The sequence below is a fragment of the Oncorhynchus gorbuscha genome, linkage group LG13, assembly GCF_021184085.1.
Source record: "Oncorhynchus gorbuscha isolate QuinsamMale2020 ecotype Even-year linkage group LG13, OgorEven_v1.0, whole genome shotgun sequence".
NCBI classification, from domain to species: domain Eukaryota; kingdom Metazoa; phylum Chordata; class Actinopteri; order Salmoniformes; family Salmonidae; genus Oncorhynchus; species Oncorhynchus gorbuscha.
Window position 1 is genome coordinate 36,377,067 of NC_060185.1, and position 24,986 is coordinate 36,402,052.

The window sequence follows — 24,986 nt, forward strand, 5'->3', positions numbered from 1 at the left end:
CAGGGGCACACTCCAACATCATTTACAGATAGTCAGGGGCACACTCATCAACACTCAGTCATCATTTACAGATAGTCAGCACACTCCAACACTCAGACATCATTTACAGATAGTCAGGGGCACACTACATCATTTACAGACAGTCACAACACTCAGACATCATTTACAGACAGTCAGTACACTCCAACACTCAGACATCATTTTTACAGACATCATTTACAGACAGTCAGGGGTACACTCCAACACTCAGTCATCATTTACAGATAGTCAGGGGCACACTCCAACACTCAGACATCATTTACAGATAGTCAGGGGCACACTCCAACACTCCGTCATCATTTACAGATAGTCAGGGGCACACTCCAACACTCCAACATCATTTACAGATAGTCAGGGGCACACTCCAACACTCAGACATCATTTACAGATAGTCAGGGGCACACTCCAATACTCAGACATCATTTACAGATAGTCAGGGGCACACTCCAACACTCCGTCATCATTTACAGATAGTCAGGGGCACACTCCAACATCATTTACAGATAGTCAGGGGCACAATCCAACACAAAGACATCCTTTACAGACAGTCAGGGGTACACTCCAACACTCATACATCATTTACAGACAGTCAGGGGCACACTCCAACACTCCGTCATCATTTACAGATAGTCAGGGGCACACTCCAACACTCAGACATCATTTACAGATAGTCAACATCATTTACAGATAGTCAGGGGCACACTCCAACACTCAGTCATCATTTACAGATATTCAGGGGCACACTCCAACACTCAGTCATCATTTACAGATAGTCAGGGGCACACTCCAACACTCAGACATCATTTACAGATAGTCAGGGCACACTCCAACACTCCAACATCATCATTTACATCATTTACAGATAGTCAGGGGCACACTCCAACACTCAGACATCATTTACAGACAGTCAGGAGTACACTCCAACACTCAACATCATTTACAGACAGTCAGGGGTACACTCCAACACTCAGTCATCATTTACAGATAGTCAGGGGCACACTCCAACACTCAGACATCATTTACAGATAGTCAGGGGCACACTCCAACACCCCGTCATCATTTACAGATAGTCAGGGGCACACTCCAACACTCCAACATCATTTACAGATAGTCAGGGGCACACTCCAACACTCAGACATCATTTACAGATAGTCAGGGGCACACTCCAACACTCAGACATCATTTACAGATAGTCAGGGGCACACTCCAACACTCCGTCATCATTTACAGATAGTCAGGGGCACACTCCAACATCATTTACAGATAGTCAGGGGCACACTACAACACTCAGACATCCTTTACAGACAGTCAGGGGTACACTCCAACACTCATACATCATTTACAGACAGTCAGAGGTACACTCCAACACTCAGACATCATTTACAGATAGTCAGGGGCACACTCCAACACTCAGTCATCATTTACAGATAGTCAGGGGCACACTCCAACACTCAGACATCATTTACAGATAGTCAGGGGCACACTCCAACACTCCGTCATCATTTACAGATAGTCAGGGGCACACTCCAACACTCCAACATCATTTACAGATAGTCAGGGGCACACTCCAACATCATTTACAGATAGTCAGGGGCACACTCCAACACTCAGACATCATTTACAGACAGTCAGGGGCACACTCCAACACTCCAACATCATTTACAGATAGTCAGGGGTACACTCCAACACTCAGTCATCATTTACAGATAGTCAGGGGCACACTCCAACACTCAGACATCATTTACAGATAGTCAGACTCCAACAGTCATCATTTACAGATAGGCACACTCCAACACTCCAACACTCAGACATCATTTACAGATAGTCAGGGGCACACTCAACACTCAGACATCATTTACAGATAGTCAGGGGCACACTCCAATACTCAGACATCATTTACAGATAGTCAGGGGCACACTCAACACTCCGTCATCATTTACAGATAGTCAGGGGCACACTCCAACATCATTTACAGATAGTCAGGGGCACAATCCAACACTCAGACAACACAGTCAGTACACTCCAACACTCATACATCATTTACAGACAGTCAGGGGCACACTCCAACACTCCGTCATCATTTACAGATAGTCAGGGGCACACTCCAACACTCCGTCATCATTTACAGATAGTCAGGGCACACTCCAACACTCCAACATCATTTACAGATAGTCAGGGGCACACTCCAACACTCAACATCATTTACAGATAGTCAGGGGCACACTCCAACACTCAGACATCATTTACAGATAGTCAGGGGCACACTCCAACACTCAGACATCATTTACAGATAGTCAGGGGCACACTCCAACACTCAACATCATTTACAGATAGTCAGGGGCACACTCCAACACTCCAACATCATTTACAGATAGTCAGGGGCACACTCCAACACTCCAACATCAGTCATTTACAGATAGTCAGGGGCACACTCCAACACTCAGTCATCATTTACAGATAGTCAGGGGCACACTCCAACACTCCAACATCATTTACAGATAGTCAGGGGCACACTCCAACCTCACTCAGGGGCACACTCATCATTTACAGATAGTCAGGGGCACACTCCAACACTCAGACATCATGTACAGATAGTCAGGGGCACACTCCAACACTCCAACATCATTTACAGATAGTCAGGGGCACACTCCAACACTCCAACATCATTTACATATAGTCAGGGGCACACTCCAACACTCAGACATCATTTACAGATAGTCAGGGGCACACTCCAACACTCAGTCATCATTTACAGATAGTCAGTGGCACACTCCAACACTCAGACATCATTTACAGATAGTCAGGGGCACACTCCAAAACTCAGACATCATTTACAGATAGTCAGGGGCACACTCCAACACTCAGACATCATTTACAGATAGTCAGGGGCACACTCCAACACTCAGTTATCATTTACAGATAGTCAGGGGCACACTCCAACACTCAGACATCATTTACAGATAGCCAGGTGCACACTCCTACACTCAAACATCATTTACAGACAGTCAGGGGTACACTCCAACACTCAGTCATCATTTACAGATAGTCAGGGGCACAATCCAACATAATTTACAGATAGTCAGGTGCACACTCCAACACTCAGACATCATTTACAGATAGTCAGGGGCACACTCCAACACTCCGTCATCATTTACAGATAGTCAGGGGCACACTCCAACACTCCAACATCATTTACAGATAGTCAGGGGCACACTCCAACACTCCAACATCATTTACAGATAGTCAGGGGCACACTCCAACACTCAGACATCATTTACAGACAGTCAGGGGCACACTCCAACACTCGGTCATCATTTACAGATATTCAGGGGCACACTCCAACACTCAGTCATCATTTACAGATAGTCAGGGGCACACTCCAACGATCAGACATCATTTACAGATAGTCAGGGGCACACTCTAACACTCCATCATCATTTACAGATAGTCAGGGGCACACTCCAACACTCCAACATCATTAACAGATAGTCAGGGGCACACTCAACACTCCAACATCATTTACAGATAGTCAGGGGCACACTCCAACATCATTTACAGATATTCAGGGGCACACTCCAACACTCAGTCATCATTTACAGATAGTCAGGGGCACACTCCAACACTCAGTCATCATTTACAGATAGTCAGGGGCACACTCCAACATCATTTACAGATAGTCAGGGGCACACTCCAACACTCAGACATCATTTACAGACAGTCAGGGGTACACTCCAACACTCAGACATCATTTACAGACAGTCAGGAGTACACTCCAACACTCAGACATCATTTACAGACAGTCAGGGGTACACTCCAACACTCCGTCATCATTTACAGATAGTCAGGGGCACACTCCAACACTCCAACATCATTTACAGATAGTCAGGGGCACACTCCAACACTCCGTCATCATTTACAGATAGTCAGGGGCACACTCCAACACTCCAACATCATTTACAGATAGTCAGGGGCACACTCCAACACTCAGACATCATTTACAGATAGTCAGGGGCACACTCCAATACTCAGACATCATTTACAGATAGTCAGGGGCACACTCCAACACTCCGTCATCATTTACAGATAGTCAGGGGCACACTCCAACATCATTTACAGATAGTCAGGGGCACAATCCAACACTCAGACATCCTTTACAGACAGTCAGGGGTACACTCCAACACTCATACATCATTTACAGACAGTCAGGGGCACACTCCAACACTCCGTCATCATTTACAGATAGTCAGGGGCACACTCCAACACTCCGTCATCATTTACAGATAGTCAGGGGCACACTCCAACACTCCAACATCATTTACAGATAGTCAGGGGCACACTCCAACACTCAGTCATCATTTACAGATATTCAGGGGCACACTCCAACACTCAGTCATCATTTACAGATAGTCAGGGGCACACTCCAACACTCAGACATCATTTACAGATAGTCAGGGGCACACTCCAACACTCCAACATCATTTACAGATAGTCAGGGGCACACTCCAACACTCCAACATCATTTACAGATAGTCAGGGGCACACTCCAACACTCAGACATCATTTACAGATAGTCAGGGGCACACTCCAACACTCAGTCATCATTTACAGATAGTCAGGGGCACACTCCAACACTCCAACATCATTTACAGATAGTCAGGGGCACACTCCAACACTCAGACCTCATTTACAGATAGTCAGGGGCACACTCCAAAACTCAGACATTATTTACAGATAGTCAGGGGCACACTCCAACACTCAGACATCATGTACAGATAGTCAGGGGCACACTCCAACACTCCAACATCATTTACAGATAGTCAGGGGCACACTCCAACACTCCAACATCATTTACAGATAGTCAGGGGCACACTCCAACACTCCGTCATCATTTACAGATAGTCAGGGGCACACTCCAACACTCAGACATCATTTACAGATAGTCAGGGGCACACTCCAACACTCAGACATCATTTACAGATAGTCAGGGGCACACTCCAACACTCAGACATAATTTACAGATAGCCAGGTGCACACTCCTACACTCAAACATCATTTACAGACAGTCAGGGGTACACTCCAACACTCAGTCATCATTTACAGATAGTCAGGGGCACAATCCAACATAATTTACAGATAGTCAGGTGCACACTCCAACACTCAGACATCATTTACAGATAGTCAGGGGCACACTCCAACACTCCGTCATCATTTACAGATAGTCAGGGGCACACTCCAACACTCCAACATCATTTACAGATAGTCAGGGGCACACTCCAACACTCCAACATCATTTACAGATAGTCAGGGGCACACTCCAACACTCAGACATCATTTACAGACAGTCAGGGGCACACTCCAACACTCGGTCATCATTTACAGATATTCAGGGGCACACTCCAACACTCAGTCATCATTTACAGATAGTCAGGGGCACACTCCAACGATCAGACATCATTTACAGATAGTCAGGGGCACACTCTAACACTCCATCATCATTTACAGATAGTCAGGGGCACACTCCAACACTCCAACATCATTAACAGATAGTCAGGGGCACACTCCAACACTCCAACATCATTTACAGATAGTCAGGGGCACACTCCAACATCATTTACAGATATTCAGGGGCACACTCCAACACTCAGTCATCATTTACAGATAGTCAGGGGCACACTCCAACACTCAGTCATCATTTACAGATAGTCAGGGGCACACTCCAACATCATTTACAGATAGTCAGGGGCACACTCCAACACTCAGACATCATTTACAGACAGTCAGGGGTACACTCCAACACTCAGACATCATTTACAGACAGTCAGGAGTACACTCCAACACTCAGACATCATTTACAGACAGTCAGGGGTACACTCCAACACTCAGTCATCATTTACAGATAGTCAGGGGCACACTCCAACACTCAGACATCATTTACAGATAGTCAGGGGCACACTCCAACACTCCGTCATCATTTACAGATAGTCAGGGGCACACTCCAACACTCCAACATCATTTACAGATAGTCAGGGGCACACTCCAACACTCAGACATCATTTACAGATAGTCAGGGGCACACTCCAATACTCAGACATCATTTACAGATAGTCAGGGGCACACTCCAACACTCCGTCATCATTTACAGATAGTCAGGGGCACACTCCAACATCATTTACAGATAGTCAGGGGCACACTCCAACACTCAGACACCATTTACAGACAGTCAGGGGTACACTCCAACACTCAGACATCATTTACAGACAGTCAGGAGTACACTCCAACACTCAGACATCATTTACAGATAGTCAGGGGCACACTCCAACACTCCGTCATCATTTACAGATAGTCAGGGGCACACTCCAACACTCCAACATCATTTACAGATAGTCAGGAGCACACTCCAACACTCCAACATCATTTACAGATAGTCAGGGGCACACTCCAACACTCAGTCATCATTTACAGACATTCAGTGGCACACTCCAACACTCAGTCATCATTTACAGATAGTCAGGGGCACACTCCAACACTCCAACATCATTTACAGATAGTGAGGAGCACACTCCAACACTCCAACATCATTTACAGACAGTCAGGGGCACACTCCAACACTCAGTCATCATTTACAGACATTCAGTGGCACACTCCAACACTCAGTCATCATTTACAGATAGTCAGGGGCACACTCCAACACTCAGACATCATTTACAGATAGTCAGGGGCACACTCCAACACTCAGTCATAATTTACAGATAGTCAGGGGCACACTCCAACATCATTTACAGATAGTCAGGGGCACACTCCAACACTCAGACATCATTTACAGACAGTCAGAGGTACACTCCAACACTCAGACATCATTTACAGACAGTCAGGGGCACACTCCAACACTCAGTCATCATTTACAGATAGTCAGGGGCACACTCCAACACTCAGTCATCATTTACAGATATTCAGGGGCACACTCCAACACTCAGTCATCATTTACAGATAGTCAGGGGCACACTCCAACATCATTTACAGATAGTCAGGGGCACACTCCAACACTCAGACATCATTTACAGACAGTCAGAGGTACACTCCAACACTCAGACATCATTTACAGACAGTCAGGGGCACACTCCAACACTCAGTCATCATTTACAGATATTCAGGGGCACACTCCAACACTCAGTCATCATTTACAGATAGTCAGGGGCACACTCCAACACTCAGACATCATTTACAGATAGTCAGGGGCACACTCCAACACTCCAACATCATTTACAGATAGTCAGGGGCACACTCCAACACTCCAACATCATTTACAGATAGTCAGGGGCACACTACAACACTCAGTCATCATTTACAGATATTCAGGGGCACACTCCAACACTCAGTCATCATTTACAAATAGTCAGGGGCACACTCCAACACTCAGACATCATTTACAGATAGTCAGGGGCACACTCCAACACTCCAACATCATTTACAGATAGTCAGGGGCACACTCCAACACTCCAACATCATTTACAGATAGTCAGGGGCACACTCCAACACTCAGTCATCATTTACAGATATTCAGGGGCACACTCCAACACTCAGTCATCATTTACAGATAGTCAGGGGCACACTCCAACACTCAGACATCATTTACAGATAGTCAGGGGCACACTCCAACACTCAGACATCATTTACAGACAGTCAGGGGCACACTCCAACACTCGGTCATCATTTACAGATAGTCAGGGGCACACTCTAACACTCCGTCATCATTTACAGATAGTCAGGGGCACACTCCAACACTCCAACATCATTAACAGATAGTCAGGGGCACACTCCAACATCATTTACGGATAGTCAGGGGCACACTCCAACACCCAGACATCATTTACAGATAGTCAGGGGCACACTCCAACACTCAGTCATCATTTACAGATAGTCAGGGGCACACTCCAACATCATTTACAGATAGTCAGGGGCACACTCCAACACTCAGACACCATTTACAGACAGTCAGCGGTACACTCCAACACTCAGACATCATTTACAGACAGTCAGGAGTACACTCCAACACTCAGACATCATTTACAGATAGTCAGGGGCACACTCCAACATCATTTACAGATAGTCAGGGGCACACTCCAACACTCAGACATCATTTACAGACATTCAGTGGCACACTCCAACACTCAGTCATCATTTACAGATAGTCGGGGGCACACTCCAACACTCCAACATCATTTACAGATAGTCAGGAGCACACTCCAACACTCCAACATCATTTACAGACAGTCAGGGGCACACTCCAACACTCCGTCATCATTTACAGACAGTCAGGGGCACACTCCAACACTCAGTCATCATTTACAGATAGTCAGGGGCACACTCCAACACTCCAACATCATTTACAGATAGTCAGGAGCACACTCCAACACTCCAACATCATTTACAGACAGTCAGAGGTACACTCCAACACTCAGACATCAGTTACAGACAGTCAGGGGCACACTCCAACACTCAGTCATCATTTACAGATAGTCAGGGGCACACTCCAACATCATTTACAGATAGTCAGGGGCACACTCCAACACTCAGACACCATTTACAGACAGTCAGGGGTACACTCCAACACTCAGACATCATTTACAGACAGTCAGGAGTGCACTCCAACACTCAGACATCATTTACAGATAGTCAGGGGTACACTCCAACACTCCGTCATCATTTACAGATAGTCAGGGGCACACTCCAACACTCCAACATCATTTACAGATAGTCAGGGGCACCCTCCAACACTCCAACATCATTTACAGATAGTCAGGGGCACACTCCAACACTCAGACATCATTTACAGACAGTCAGGGGCACGCTCCAACACTCCAACATCATTTACAGATAGTCAGGGGCACACTCCAACACTCAGACATCATTTACATATAGTCAGGGGCACACTCCAACACTCAGACATCATATACAGATAGTCAGGGGCACACTCCAACACTCAGTCATCATTTACAGATAGTCAGGGGCACACTCCAACATCATTTACAGACAGTCAGAGGTACACTCCAACACTCAGACATCAGTTACAGACAGTCAGGGGCACACTCCAACACTCAGTCATCATTTACAGATAGTCAGGGGCACACTCCAACACTCAGTCATCATTTACAGATATTCAGGGGCACACTCCAACACTCAGTCATCATTTACAGATAGTCAGGGGCACACTCCAACACTCAGACATCATTTACAGATAGTCAGGGGCACACTCCAACACTCCAACATCATTTACAGATAGTCAGGGGCACACTCCAACACTCCAACATCATTTACAGATAGTCAGGGGCACACTCCAACACTCAGTCATCATTTACAGATATACAGGGGCACACTCCAACACTCAGTCATCATTTACAGATAGTCAGGGGCACACTCCAACACTCAGACATCATTTACAGATAGTCAGGGGCACACTCCAACACTCCGACATCATTTACAGATAGTCAGGGGCACACTCCAACACTCCAACATCATTTACAGATAGTCAGGGGCACACTCCAACACTCAGACATCATTTACAGACAGTCAGGGCACACTCCAACACTCAGTCATCATTTACAGATATTCAGGGCACACTCCAACACTCAGTCATCATTTACAGATAGGCATTGGGCACACTCCAACACTCAGACACCATTTACAGACAGTCAGCGGTACACTCCAACACTCAGACATCATTTACAGACAGTCAGGAGTACACTCCAACACTCAGACATCATTTACAGATAGTCAGGGGCACACTCCAACATCATTTACAGATAGTCAGGGGCACACTCCAACACTCAGACATCATTTACAGACAGTCAGGGGTACACTCCAACACTCAGACATCAGTTACAGACAGTCAGGGGCACACTCCAACACTCAGTCATCATTTACAGATAGTCAGGGGCACACTCCAACATCATTTACAGATAGTCAGGGGCACACTCCAACACTCAGACACCATTTACAGACAGTCAGGGGTACACTCCAACACTCAGACATCATTTACAGACAGTCAGGAGTGCACTCCAACACTCAGACATCATTTACAGATAGTCAGGGGTACACTCCAACACTCCGTCATCATTTACAGATAGTCAGGGGCACACTCCAACACTCCAACATCATTTACAGATAGTCAGGGGCACCCTCCAACACTCCAACATCATTTACAGATAGTCAGGGGCACACTCCAACACTCAGACATCATTTACAGACAGTCAGGGGCACGCTCCAACACTCCAACATCATTTACAGATAGTCAGGGGCACACTCCAACACTCAGACATCATTTACATATAGTCAGGGGCACACTCCAACACTCAGACATCATATACAGATAGTCAGGGGCACACTCCAACACTCAGTCATCATTTACAGATAGTCAGGGCACACTCCAACATCATTTACAGACAGTCAGAGGTACACTCCAACACTCAGACATCAGTTACAGACAGTCAGGGCACACTCCAACACTCAGTCATCATTTACAGATAGTCAGGGCACACTCCAACACTCAGTCATCATTTACAGATATTCAGGGGCACACTCCAACACTCAGTCATCATTTACAGATAGTCAGGGGCACACTCCAACACTCAGACATCATTTACAGATAGTCAGGGCCACACTCCAACACTCCAACATCATTTACAGATAGTCAGGGGCACACTCCAACACTCCAACATCATTTACAGATAGTCAGGGGCACACTCCAACACTCAGTCATCATTTACAGATATACAGGGCACACTCCAACACTCAGTCATCATTTACAGATAGTCAGGGGCACACTCCAACACTCAGACATCATTTACAGATAGTCAGGGGCACACTCCAACACTCCGACATCATTTACAGATAATCAGGGGCACACTCCAACACTCAACATCATTTACAGATAGTCAGGGGCACACTCCAACACTCAGACATCATTTACAGACAGTCAGGGGCACACTCCAACACTCAGTCATCATTTACAGATATTCAGGGGCACACTCCAACACTCAGTCATCATTTACAGATAGGCATTGGGCACACTCCAACACTCAGACACCATTTACAGACAGTCAGCGGTACACTCCAACACTCAGACATCATTTACAGACAGTCAGGAGTACACTCCAACACTCAGGCATCATTTACAGATAGTCAGGGGCACACTCCAACATCATTTACAGATAGTCAGGGGCACACTCCAACACTCAGACATCATTTACAGACAGTCAGGGGTACACTCCAACACTCAGACATCATTTACAGACAGTCAGGTGCACACTCCAACACTCAGTCATCATTTACAGATATTCAGGGGCACACTCCAACACTCAGTCATCATTTACAGATAGTCAGGGGCACACTCCAACACTCAGTCATCATTTACAGATATACAGGGGCACACTCCAACACTCAGTCATCATTTACAGATAGTCAGGGGCACACTCCAACACTCAGACATCATTTACAGATAGTCAGGGGCACACTCCAACACTCCGACATCATTTACAGATAGTCAGGGGCACACTCCAACACTCCAACATCATTTACAGATAGTCAGGGCACACTCCAACACTCAGACATCATTTACAGACAGTCAGGGCACACTCCAACACTCAGTCATCATTTACAGATATTCAGGGGCACACTCCAACACTCAGTCATCATTTACAGATAGGCATTGGGCACACTCCAACACTCAGACACCATTTACAGACAGTCAGCGGTACACTCCAACACTCAGACATCATTTACAGACAGTCAGGAGTACACTCCAACACTCAGACATCATTTACAGATAGTCAGGGGCACACTCCAACATCATTTACAGATAGTCAGGGGCACACTCCAACACTCAGACATCATTTACAGACAGTCAGGGGTACACTCCAACACTCAGACATCATTTACAGACAGTCAGGTGCACACTCCAACACTCAGTCATCATTTACAGATATTCAGGGGCACACTCCAACACTCAGTCATCATTTACAGATAGTCAGGGGCACACTCCAACACTCAGACATCATTTACAGATAGTCAGGGGCACACTCCAACACTCCAACATCATTTACAGATAGTCAGGGGCACACTCCAACACTCCAACATCATTTACAGATAGTCAGGGGCACACTCCAACACTCAGATATCATTTACAGACAGTCAGGGGCACACTCCAACACTCAGACATCATTTACAGATAGTCAGGGGCACACTCCAACACTCAGACATTATTTACAGATAGTCAGGGGCACACTCCAACACTCAGTCATCATTTACAGATAGTCAGGGGCACACTCCAACATCATTTACAGATAGTCAGGGGCACACTCCAACACTCAGACATCATTTACAGACAGTCAGGGGTACACTCCAACACTCAGACATCATTTATAGTCAGTCAGAGGTACACTACAACACTCAGACATCATTTACAGACAGTCAGGGGCACACTCCAACACTCAGTCATCATTTACAGATATTCAGGGGCACACTCCAACACTCCGTCATCATTTACAGATAGTCAGGGGCACACTCCAACACTCCAACATCATTTACAGATAGTCAGGAGCACACTCCAACACTCCAACATCATTTACAGATAGTCAGGGGCACACTCCAACACTCAGTCATCATTTACAGACATTCAGTGGCACACTCCAACACTCAGTCATCATTTACAGATAGTCGGGGGCACACTCCAACACTCCAACATCATTTACAGATAGTCAGGAGCACACTCCAACACTCCAACATCATTTACAGACAGTCAGGGGCACACTCCAACACTCCGTCATCATTTACAGACAGTCAGGGGCACACTCCAACACTCAGTCATCATTTACAGACAGTCAGGGGCACACTCCAACACTCCAACATCATTTACAGATAGTCAGGAGCACACTCCAACACTCCAACATCATTTACAGACAGTCAGAGGTACACTCCAACACTCAGACATCAGTTACAGACAGTCAGGGGCACACTCCAACACTCAGTCATCATTTACAGATAGTCAGGGGCACACTCCAACATCATTTACAGATAGTCAGGGGCACACTCCAACACTCAGACACCATTTACAGACAGTCAGGGGTACACTCCAACACTCAGACATCATTTACAGACAGTCAGGAGTGCACTCCAACACTCAGACATCATTTACAGATAGTCAGGGGTACACTCCAACACTCCGTCATCATTTACAGATAGTCAGGGGCACACTCCAACACTCAACATCATTTACAGATAGTCAGGGCACCCTCCACACTCAACATCATTTACAGATAGTCAGGGGCACACTCCAACACTCAGACATCATTTACAGACAGTCAGGGGCACGCTCCAACACTCCAACATCATTTACAGATAGTCAGGGGCACACTCCAACACTCAGACATCATTTACAGATAGTCAGGGGCACACTCCAACACTCAGACATCATTTACAGATAGTCAGGGGCACACTCCAACACTCAGTCATCATTTACAGATAGTCAGGGGCACACTCCAACATCATTTACAGACAGTCAGAGGTACACTCCAACACTCAGACATCAGTTACAGACAGTCAGGGGCACACTCCAACACTCAGTCATCATTTACAGATAGTCAGGGGCACACTCCAACACTCAGTCATCATTTACAGATATTCAGGGGCACACTCCAACACTCAGTCATCATTTACAGATAGTCAGGGGCACACTCCAACACTCAGACATCATTTACAGATAGTCAGGGGCACACTCCAACACTCCAACATCATTTACAGATAGTCAGGGGCACACTCCAACACTCCAACATCATTTACAGATAGTCAGGGCACACTCCAACACTCAGTCATCATTTACAGATATCAGGGGCACACTCCAACACTCAGTCATCATTTACAGATAGTCAGGGGCACACTCCAACACTCAGACATCATTTACAGATAGTCAGGGGCACACTCCAACACTCCGACATCATTTACAGATAGTCAGGGGCACACTCCAACACTCCAACATCATTTACAGATAGTCAGGGGCACACTCCAACACTCAGACATCATTTACAGACAGTCAGGGGCACACTCCAACACTCAGTCATCATTTACAGATATTCAGGGGCACACTCCAACACTCAGTCATCATTTACAGATAGGCATTGGGCACACTCCAACACTCAGACACCATTTACAGACAGTCAGCGGTACACTCCAACACTCAGACATCATTTACACTCAACACTCCAACACCAGACATCATTTACAGATAGTCAGGGGCACACTCCAACATCATTTACAGATAGTCAGGGGCACACTCCAACACTCAGACATCATTTACAGACAGTCAGGGGTACACTCCAACACTCAGACATCATTTACAGACAGTCAGGGGCACACTCCAACACTCAGTCATCATTTACAGATAGTCAGGGGCACACTCCAACATCATTTACAGATAGTCAGGGCACACTCCAACACTCAGACACCATTTACAGACAGTCAGGGGTACACTCCAACACTCAGACATCATTTACAGACAGTCAGGAGTGCACTCCAACACTCAGACATCATTTACAGATAGTCAGGGGTACACTCCAACACTCCGTCATCATTTACAGATAGTCAGGGCACACTCCAACACTCCAACATCATTTACAGATAGTCAGGGCACACTCCAACACTCCAACATCATTTACAGATAGTCAGGGGCACACTCCAACACTCAGACATCATTTACAGACAGTCAGGGGCACGCTCCAACACTCCAACATCATTTACAGATAGTCAGGGGCACACTCCAACACTCAGACATCATTTACATATAGTCAGGGGCACACTCCAACACTCAGACATCATTTACAGATAGTCAGGGGCACACTCCAACACTCAGTCATCATTTACAGATAGTCAGGGCACACTCCAACATCATTTACAGACAGTCAGAGGTACACTCCAACACTCAGACATCAGTTACAGACAGTCAGGGCACACTCCAACACTCAGTCATCATTTACAGATAGTCAGGGGCACACTCCAACACTCAGTCATCATTTACAGATATTCAGGGGCACACTCCAACACTCAGTCATCATTTACAGATAGTCAGGGGCACACTCCAACACTCAGACATCATTTACAGATAGTCAGGGCCACACTCCAACACTCCAACATCATTTACAGATAGTCAGGGGCACACTCCAACACTCCAACATCATTTACAGATAGTCAGGGGCACACTCCAACACTCAGTCATCATTTACAGATATACAGGGGCACACTCCAACACTCAGTCATCATTTACAGATAGTCAGGGGCACACTCCAACACTCAGACATCATTTACAGATAGTCAGGGGCACACTCCAACACTCCGACATCATTTACAGATAATCAGGGGCACACTCCAACACTCCAACATCATTTACAGATAGTCAGGGGCACACTCCAACACTCAGACATCATTTACAGACAGTCAGGGGCACACTCCAACACTCAGTCATCATTTACAGATATTCAGGGGCACACTCCAACACTCAGTCATCATTTACAGATAGGCATTGGGCACACTCCAACACTCAGACACCATTTACAGACAGTCAGCGGTACACTCCAACACTCAGACATCATTTACAGACAGTCAGGAGTACACTCCAACACTCAGGCATCATTTACAGATAGTCAGGGGCACACAACATCATTTACAGATAGTCAGGGGCACACTCCAACACTCAGACATCATTTACAGACAGTCAGGGGTACACTCCAACACTCAGACATCATTTACAGACAGTCAGGTGCACACTCCAACACTCAGTCATCATTTACAGATATTCAGGGGCACACTCCAACACTCAGTCATCATTTACAGATAGTCAGGGGCACACTCCAACACTCAGTCATCATTTACAGATATCAGGGGCACACTCCAACACTCAGTCATCATTTACAGATAGTCAGGGCACACTCCAACACTCAGACATCATTTACAGATAGTCAGGGGCACACTCCAACACTCCGACATCATTTACAGATAGTCAGGGGCACACTCCAACACTCCAACATCATTTACAGATAGTCAGGGGCACACTCCAACACTCAGACATCATTTACAGACAGTCAGGGGCACACTCCAACACTCAGTCATCATTTACAGATATTCAGGGGCACACTCCAACACTCAGTCATCATTTACAGATAGGCATTGGGCACACTCCAACACTCAGACACCATTTACAGACAGTCAGCGGTACACTCCAACACTCAGACATCATTTACAGACAGTCAGGTACACTCCAACACTCAGACATCATTTACAGATAGTCAGGGGCACACTCCAACATCATTTACAGATAGTCAGGGGCACACTCCAACACTCAGACATCATTTACAGACAGTCAGGGGTACACTCCAACACTCAGACATCATTTACAGACAGTCAGGTGCACACTCCAACACTCAGTCATCATTTACAGATATTCAGGGGCACACTCCAACACTCAGTCATCATTTACAGATAGTCAGGGGCACACTCCAACACTCAGACATCATTTACAGATAGTCAGGGGCACACTCCAACACTCCAACATCATTTACAGATAGTCAGGGGCACACTCCAACACTCCAACATCATTTACAGATAGTCAGGGGCACACTCCAACACTCAGATATCATTTACAGACAGTCAGGGGCACACTCCAACACTCAGACATCATTTACAGATAGTCAGGGGCACACTCCAACACTCAGACATTATTTACAGATAGTCAGGGGCACACTCCAACACTCAGTCATCATTTACAGATAGTCAGGGGCACACTCCAACATCATTTACAGATAGTCAGGGGCACACTCCAACACTCAGACATCATTTACAGACAGTCAGGGGTACACTCCAACACTCAGACATCATTTATAGTCAGTCAGAGGTACACTACAACACTCAGACATCATTTACAGACAGTCAGGGGCACACTCCAACACTCAGTCATCATTTACAGATATTCAGGGGCACACTCCAACACTCAGTCATCATTTACAGATATTCAGGGGCACACTCCAACACTCAGTCATCATTTACAGATAGGCATTGGGCACACTCCAACACTCAGACATCATTTACAGATAGTCAGGGCACACTCCAACACTCCAACATCATTTACAGATAGTCAGGGGCACATTCCAACACTCCAACATCATTTACAGATAGTCAGGGGCACACTCCAACACTCAGACATCATTTACAGATAGTCAGGAACACACTCCAACACTCAGTCATCATTTACAGATAGTCAGGGGCACACTCCAACACTCCGACATCATTTACAGATAGTCAGGGGCACACTCCAACACTCAGTCATCATTTACAGATAGTCAGGGGCACACTCCAACACTCCAACATAATTTACAGATAGTCAGGAGCACACTCCAACACTCCAACATCATTTACAGATAGTCAGGGGCACACTCCAACACTCAGTCATCATTTACAGATAGTCAGGGGCACACTCCAACATCATTTACAGATAGTCAGGGGCACACTCCAACACTCAGACATCATTTACAGACAGTCAGGGGTACACTCCAACACTCAGACATCATTTACAGACAGTCAGGAGTACACTCCAACACTCAGACATCATTTACAGACAGTCAGGGGTACACTCCAACACTCAGTCATCATTTACAGATAGTCAGGGGCACACTCCAACACTCAGACATCATTTACAGATAGTCAGGGGCACACTCCAACACTCCGTCATCATTTACAGATAGTCAGGGGCACACTCCAACACTCCAACATCATTTACAGATAGTCAGGGGCACACTCCAACACTCAGACATCATTTACAGATAGTCAGGGGCACACTCCAATACTCAGACATCATTTACAGATAGTCAGGGGCACACTCCAACACTCCGTCATCATTTACAGATAGTCAGGGGCACACTCCAACATCATTTACAGATAGTCAGGGGCACAATCCAACACTCAGACATCCATTTACAGACAGTCAGGGGTACACTCCAACACTCATACATCATTTACAGACAGTCAGGGGCACACTCCACACATCATTTACAGATAGTCAGGGGCACCCTCCAACACTCCAACATCATTTACAGATAGTCAGGGCACACTCCAACACTCAGACATCATTTACAGACAGTCAGGGGCACGCTCCAACACTCCAACATCATTTACAGATAGTCAGGGCACACTCCAACACTCAGACATCATTTACATATAGTCAGGGGCACACTCCAACACTCAGACATCATTTACAGATAGTCAGGGGCACACTCCAACACTCAGTCATCATTTACAGATAGTCAGGGGCACACTCCAACATCATTTACAGACAGTCAGAGGTACACTCCAACACTCAGACATCAGTTACAGACAGTCAGGGGCACACTCCAACACTCAGTCATCATTTACAGATAGTCAGGGGCACACTCCAACACTCAGTCATCATTTACAGATATTCAGGGGCACACTCCAACACTCACTCATCATTTACAGATAGTCAGGGGCACACTCCAACACTCAGACATCATTTACAGATAGTCAGGGGCACACTCCAACACTCCAACATCATTTACAGATAGTCAGGGGCACACTCCAACACTCCAACATCATTTACAGATAGTCAGGGGCACACTCCAACACTCAGTCATCATTTACAGATATACAGGGGCACACTCCAACACTCAGTCATCATTTACAGATAGTCAGGGGCACACTCCAACACTCAGACATCATTTACAGATAGTCAGGGGCACACTCCAACACTCCGACATCATTTACAGATAGTCAGGGGCACACTCCAACACTCCAACATCATTTACAGATAGTCAGGGGCACACTCCAACACTCAGACATCATTTACAGACAGTCAGGGGCACACTCCAACACTCAGTCATCATTTACAGATATTCAGGGGCACACTCCAACACTCAGTCATCATTTACAGATAGGCATTGGGCACACTCCAACACTCAGACACCATTTACAGACAGTCAGCGGTACACTCCAACACTCAGACATCATTTACAGACAGTCAGGAGTACACTCCAACACTCAGACATCATTTACAGATAGTCAGGGGCACACTCCAACACTCCAACATCATTTACAGATAGTCAGGGGCACACTCCAACACTCAACATCATTTACAGATAGTCAGGGGCACACTCCAACACTCAGACATCATTTACAGATAGTCAGGGCACACTCCAACACTCAGTCATCATTTACAGATAGTCAGGGGCACACTCCAACATCATTTACAGATAGTCAGGGGCACACTCCAACACTCAGACACCATTTACAGACAGTCAGGGGTACACTCCAACACTCAGACATCATTTACAGACAGGGTGCACTCCAACACTCAGACATCATTTACAGATAGTCAGGGGCACACTCCAACACCTCCGTCATCATTTACAGATAGTCAGGGGCACACTCCAACACTCCAACATCATTTACAGATAGTCAGGGGCACACTCCAACACTCCAACATCATTTACAGATAGTCAGGGGCACACTCCAACACTCAGACATCATTTACAGACAGTCAGGGGCACGCTCCAACACTCCAACATCATTTACAGATAGTCAGGGGCACACTCCAACACTCCGTCATCATTTACAGATAGTCAGGGGCACACTCCAACATCATTTACAGATAGTCAGGGGCACAATCCAACACTCAGACATCCTTTACAGACAGTCAGGGGTACACTCCAACACTCATACATCATTTACAGACAGTCAGGGGCACACTCCAACACTCCGTCATCATTTCCAGATAGTCAGGGGCACCCTCCAACACTCCAACATCATTTACAGATAGTCAGGGGCACACTCCAACACTCAGACATCATTTACAGACAGTCAGGGGCACGCTCCAACACTCCAACATCATTTACAGATAGTCAGGGGCACACTCCAACACTCAGACATCATTTACATATAGTCAGGGGCACACTCCAACACTCAGACATCATTTACAGATAGTCAGGGGCACACTCCAACACTCAGTCATCATTTACAGATAGTCAGGGGCACACTCCAACATCATTTACAGACAGTTAGAGGTACACTCCAACACTCAGACATCAGTTACAGACAGTCAGGGGCACACTCCAACACTCAGTCATCATTTACAGATAGTCAGGGGCACACTCCAACACTCAGTCATCATTTACAGATATTCAGGGGCACACTCCAACACTCACTCATCATTTACAGATAGTCAGGGGCACACTCCAACACTCAGACATCATTTACAGATAGTCAGGGGCACACTCCAACACTCCAACATCATTTACAGATAGTCAGGGGCACACTCCAACACTCCAACATCATTTACAGATATTCAGGGGCACACTCCAACACTCAGTCATCATTTACAGATATACAGGGGCACACTCCAACACTCAGTCATCATTTACAGATAGTCAGGGGCACACTCCAACACTCAGACATCATTTACAGATAGTCAGGGGCACACTCCAACACTCCTACATCATTTACAGATAGTCAGGGGCACACTCCAACACTCAGACATCATTTACAGACAGTCAGGGGCACACTCCAACACTCAGTCATCATTTACAGATATTCAGGGGCACACTCCAACACTCAGTCATCATTTACAGATAGGCATTGGGCACACTCCAACACTCAGACACCATTTACAGACAGTCAGCGGTACACTCCAACACTCAGACATCATTTACAGACAGTCAGGAGTACACTCCAACACTCAGACATCATTTACAGATAGTCAGGGGCACACTCCAACACTCCAACATCATTTACAGATAGTCAGGGGCACACTCCAACACTCCAACATCATTTACAGATAGTCAGGGGCACACTCCAACACTCAGACATCATTTACAGATAGTCAGGGGCACACTCCAACACTCAGTCATCATTTACAGATAGTCAGGGGCACACTCCAACATCATTTACAGATAGTCAGGGGCACACTCCAACACTCAGACACCATTTACAGACAGTCAGGGGTACACTCCAACACTCAGACATCATTTACAGACAGTCAGGAGTGCACTCCAACACTCAGACATCATTTACAGATAGTCAGGGGCACACTCCAACACTCCGTCATCATTTACAGATAGTCAGGGGCACACTCCAACACTCCAACATCATTTACAGATAGTCAGGGGCACACTCCAACACTCCAACATCATTTACAGATAGTCAGGGGCACACTCCAACACTCAGACATCATTTACAGACAGTCAGGGGCACGCTCCAACACTCCAACATCATTTACAGATAGTCAGGGGCACACTCCAACACTCAGACATCATTTACATATAGTCAGGGGCACACTCCAACACTCAGACATAATTTACAGATAGTCAGGGGCACACTCCAACACTCAGTCATCATTTACAGATAGTCAGGGGCACACTCCAACATCATTTACAGACAGTCAGAGGTACACTCCAACACTCAGACATCAGTTACAGACAGTCAGGGGGCACACTCCAACACTCAGTCATCATTTACAGATAGTCAGGGGCACACTCCAACACTCAGTCATCATTTACAGATATTCAGGGGCACACTCCAACACTCACTCATCATTTACAGATAGTCAGGGGCACACTCCAACACTCAGACATCATTTACAGATAGTCAGGGGCACACTCCAACACTCCAACATCATTTACAGATAGTCAGGGGCACACTCCAACACTCCAACATCATTTACAGATAGTCAGGGGCACACTCCAACACTCAGTCATCATTTACAGATATACAGGGGCACACTCCAACACTCAGTCATCATTTACAGATAGTCAGGGGCACACTCCAACACTCAGACATCATTTACAGATAGTCAGGGGCACACTCCAACACTCCGACATCATTTACAGATAGTCAGGGGCACACTCCAACACAACACTCCAACATCATTTACAGATAGTCAGGGGCACACTCCAACACTCAGACATCATTTACAGACAGTCAGGGCACACTCCAACACTCAGTCATCATTTACAGATATTCAGGGGCACACTCCAACACTCAGTCATCATTTACAGATAGGCATTGGGCACACTCCAACACTCAGACACCATTTACAGACAGTCAGCGGTACACTCCAACACTCAGACATCATTTACAGACAGTCAGGAGTACACTCCAACACTCAGACATCATTTACAGATAGTCAGGGGCACACTCCAACACTCCAACATCATTTACAGATAGTCAGGGGCACACTCCAACACTCCAACATCATTTACAGATAGTCAGGGGCACACTCCAACACTCAGACATCATTTACAGATAGTCAGGGGCACACTCCAACACTCAGTCATCATTTACAGATAGTCAGGGGCACACTCCAACATCATTTACAGATAGTCAGGGGCACACTCCAACACTCAGACACCTTACAGACAGTCAGGGGTACACTCCAACACTCAGACATCATTTACAGACAGTCAGGGTGCACTCCAACACTCAGACATCATTTACAGATAGTCAGGGGCACACTCCAACACTCCGTCATCATTTACAGATAGTCAGGGCACACTCCAACACTCCAACATCATTTACAGATAGTCAGGGGCACACTCCAACACTCCAACATCATTTACAGATAGTCAGGGGCACACTCCAACACTCAGACATCATTTACAGACAGTCAGGGGCACGCTCCAACACTCCAACATCATTTACAGATAGTCAGGGGCACACTCCAACACTCAGACATCATTTACATATAGTCAGGGGCACACTCCAACACTCAGACATAATTTACAGATAGTCAGGGGCACACTCCAACACTCAGTCATCATTTACAGATAGTCAGGGGCACACTCCAACATCATTTACAGACAGTCAACACTCCAACACTCAGACATCAGTTACAGACAGTCAGGGGCACACTCCAACACTCAGTCATCATTTACAGATAGTCAGGGGCACACTCCAACACTCAGTCATCATTTACAGATATTCAGGGGCACACTCCAACACTCAGTCATCATTTACAGATAGTCAGGGGCACACTCCAACACTCAGACATCATTTACAGATAGTCAGGGGCACACTCCAACACTCCAACATCATTTACAGATAGTCAGGGCACACTCCAACACTCCAACATCATTTACAGATAGTCAGGGGCACACTCCAACACTCAGTCATCATTTACAGATATACAGGGGCACACTCCAACACTCAGTCATCATTTACAGATAGTCAGGGGCACACTCCAACACTCCGACATCATTTACAGATAGTCAGGGGCACACTCCAACACTCCAACATCATTTACAGATAGTCAGGGGCACACTCCAACACTCAGACATCATTTACAGACAGTCAGGGGCACACTCCAACACTCAGTCATCATTTACAGATATTCAGGGGCACACTCCAACACTCAGTCATCATTTACAGATAGGCATTGGGCACACTCCAACACTCAGACACCATTTACAGACAGTCAGCGGTACACTCCAACACTCAGACATCATTTACAGACAGTCAGGAGTACACTCCAACACTCAGACATCATTTACAGATAGTCAGGGGCACACTCCAACATCATTTACAGATAGTCAGGGGCACACTCCAACACTCAGACATCATTTACAGACAGTCAGGGGTACACTCCAACACTCAGACATCATTTACAGACAGTCAGGGGCACACTCCAACACTCAGTCATCATTTACAGATATTCAGGGCACACACTCCAACACTCAGTCATCATTTACAGATAGTCAGGGGCACACTCCAACACTCAGACATCATTTACAGATAGTCAGGGGCACACTCCAACACTCCAACATCATTTACAGATAGTCAGGGGCACACTCCAACACTCCAACATCATTTACAGATAGTCAGGGGCACACTCCAACACTCAGATATCATTTACAGACAGTCAGGGGCACACTCCAACACTCCAACATCATTTACAGATAGTCAGGGGCACACTCCAACACTCAGACATCATTTACAGATAGTCAGGGGCACACTCCAACACTCAGACATTATTTACAGATAGTCAGGGGCACACTCCAACACTCAGTCATCATTTACAGATAGTCAGGGGCACACTCCAACATCATTTACAGATAGTCAGGGGCACACTCCAACACTCAGACATCATTTACAGACAGTCAGGGGTACACTCCAACACTCAGACATCATTTATAGACAGTCAGAGGTACACTACAACACTCAGACATCATTTACAGACAGTCAGGGGCACACTCCAACACTCAGTCATCATTTACAAATATTCAGGGGCACACTCCAACACTCAGTCATCATTTACAGATATTCAGGGGCACACTCCAACACTCAGTCATCATTTACAGATAGGCATTGGGCACACTCCAACACTCAGACATCATTTACAGATAGTCAGGGGCACACTCCAACACTCCAACATCATTTACAGATAGTCAGGGGCACATTCCAACACTCCAACATCATTTACAGATAGTCAGGGGCACACTCCAACACTCAGACATCATTTACAGATAGTCAGGAACACACTCCAACACTCAGTCATCATTTACAGATAGTCAGGGGCACACTCCAACACTCCGACATCATTTACAGATAGTCAGGGGCACACTCCAACACTCAGACATCATTTACAGACAGTCAGCAGTACACTCCAACACTCAGACATCATTTACAGATAGTCAGGGGCACACTCCAACACTCTGTCATCATTTACAGATAGTCAGGGGCACACTCCAACACTCCAACATCATTTACAGATAGTCAGGGGCACACTCCAACACCATTTACAGATAGTCAGGGGCACACTCCAACACTCAGACATCATTTACAGACAGTCAGGGGCACACTCCAACACTCAGTCATCATTTACAGATATTCAGGGGCACACTCCAACA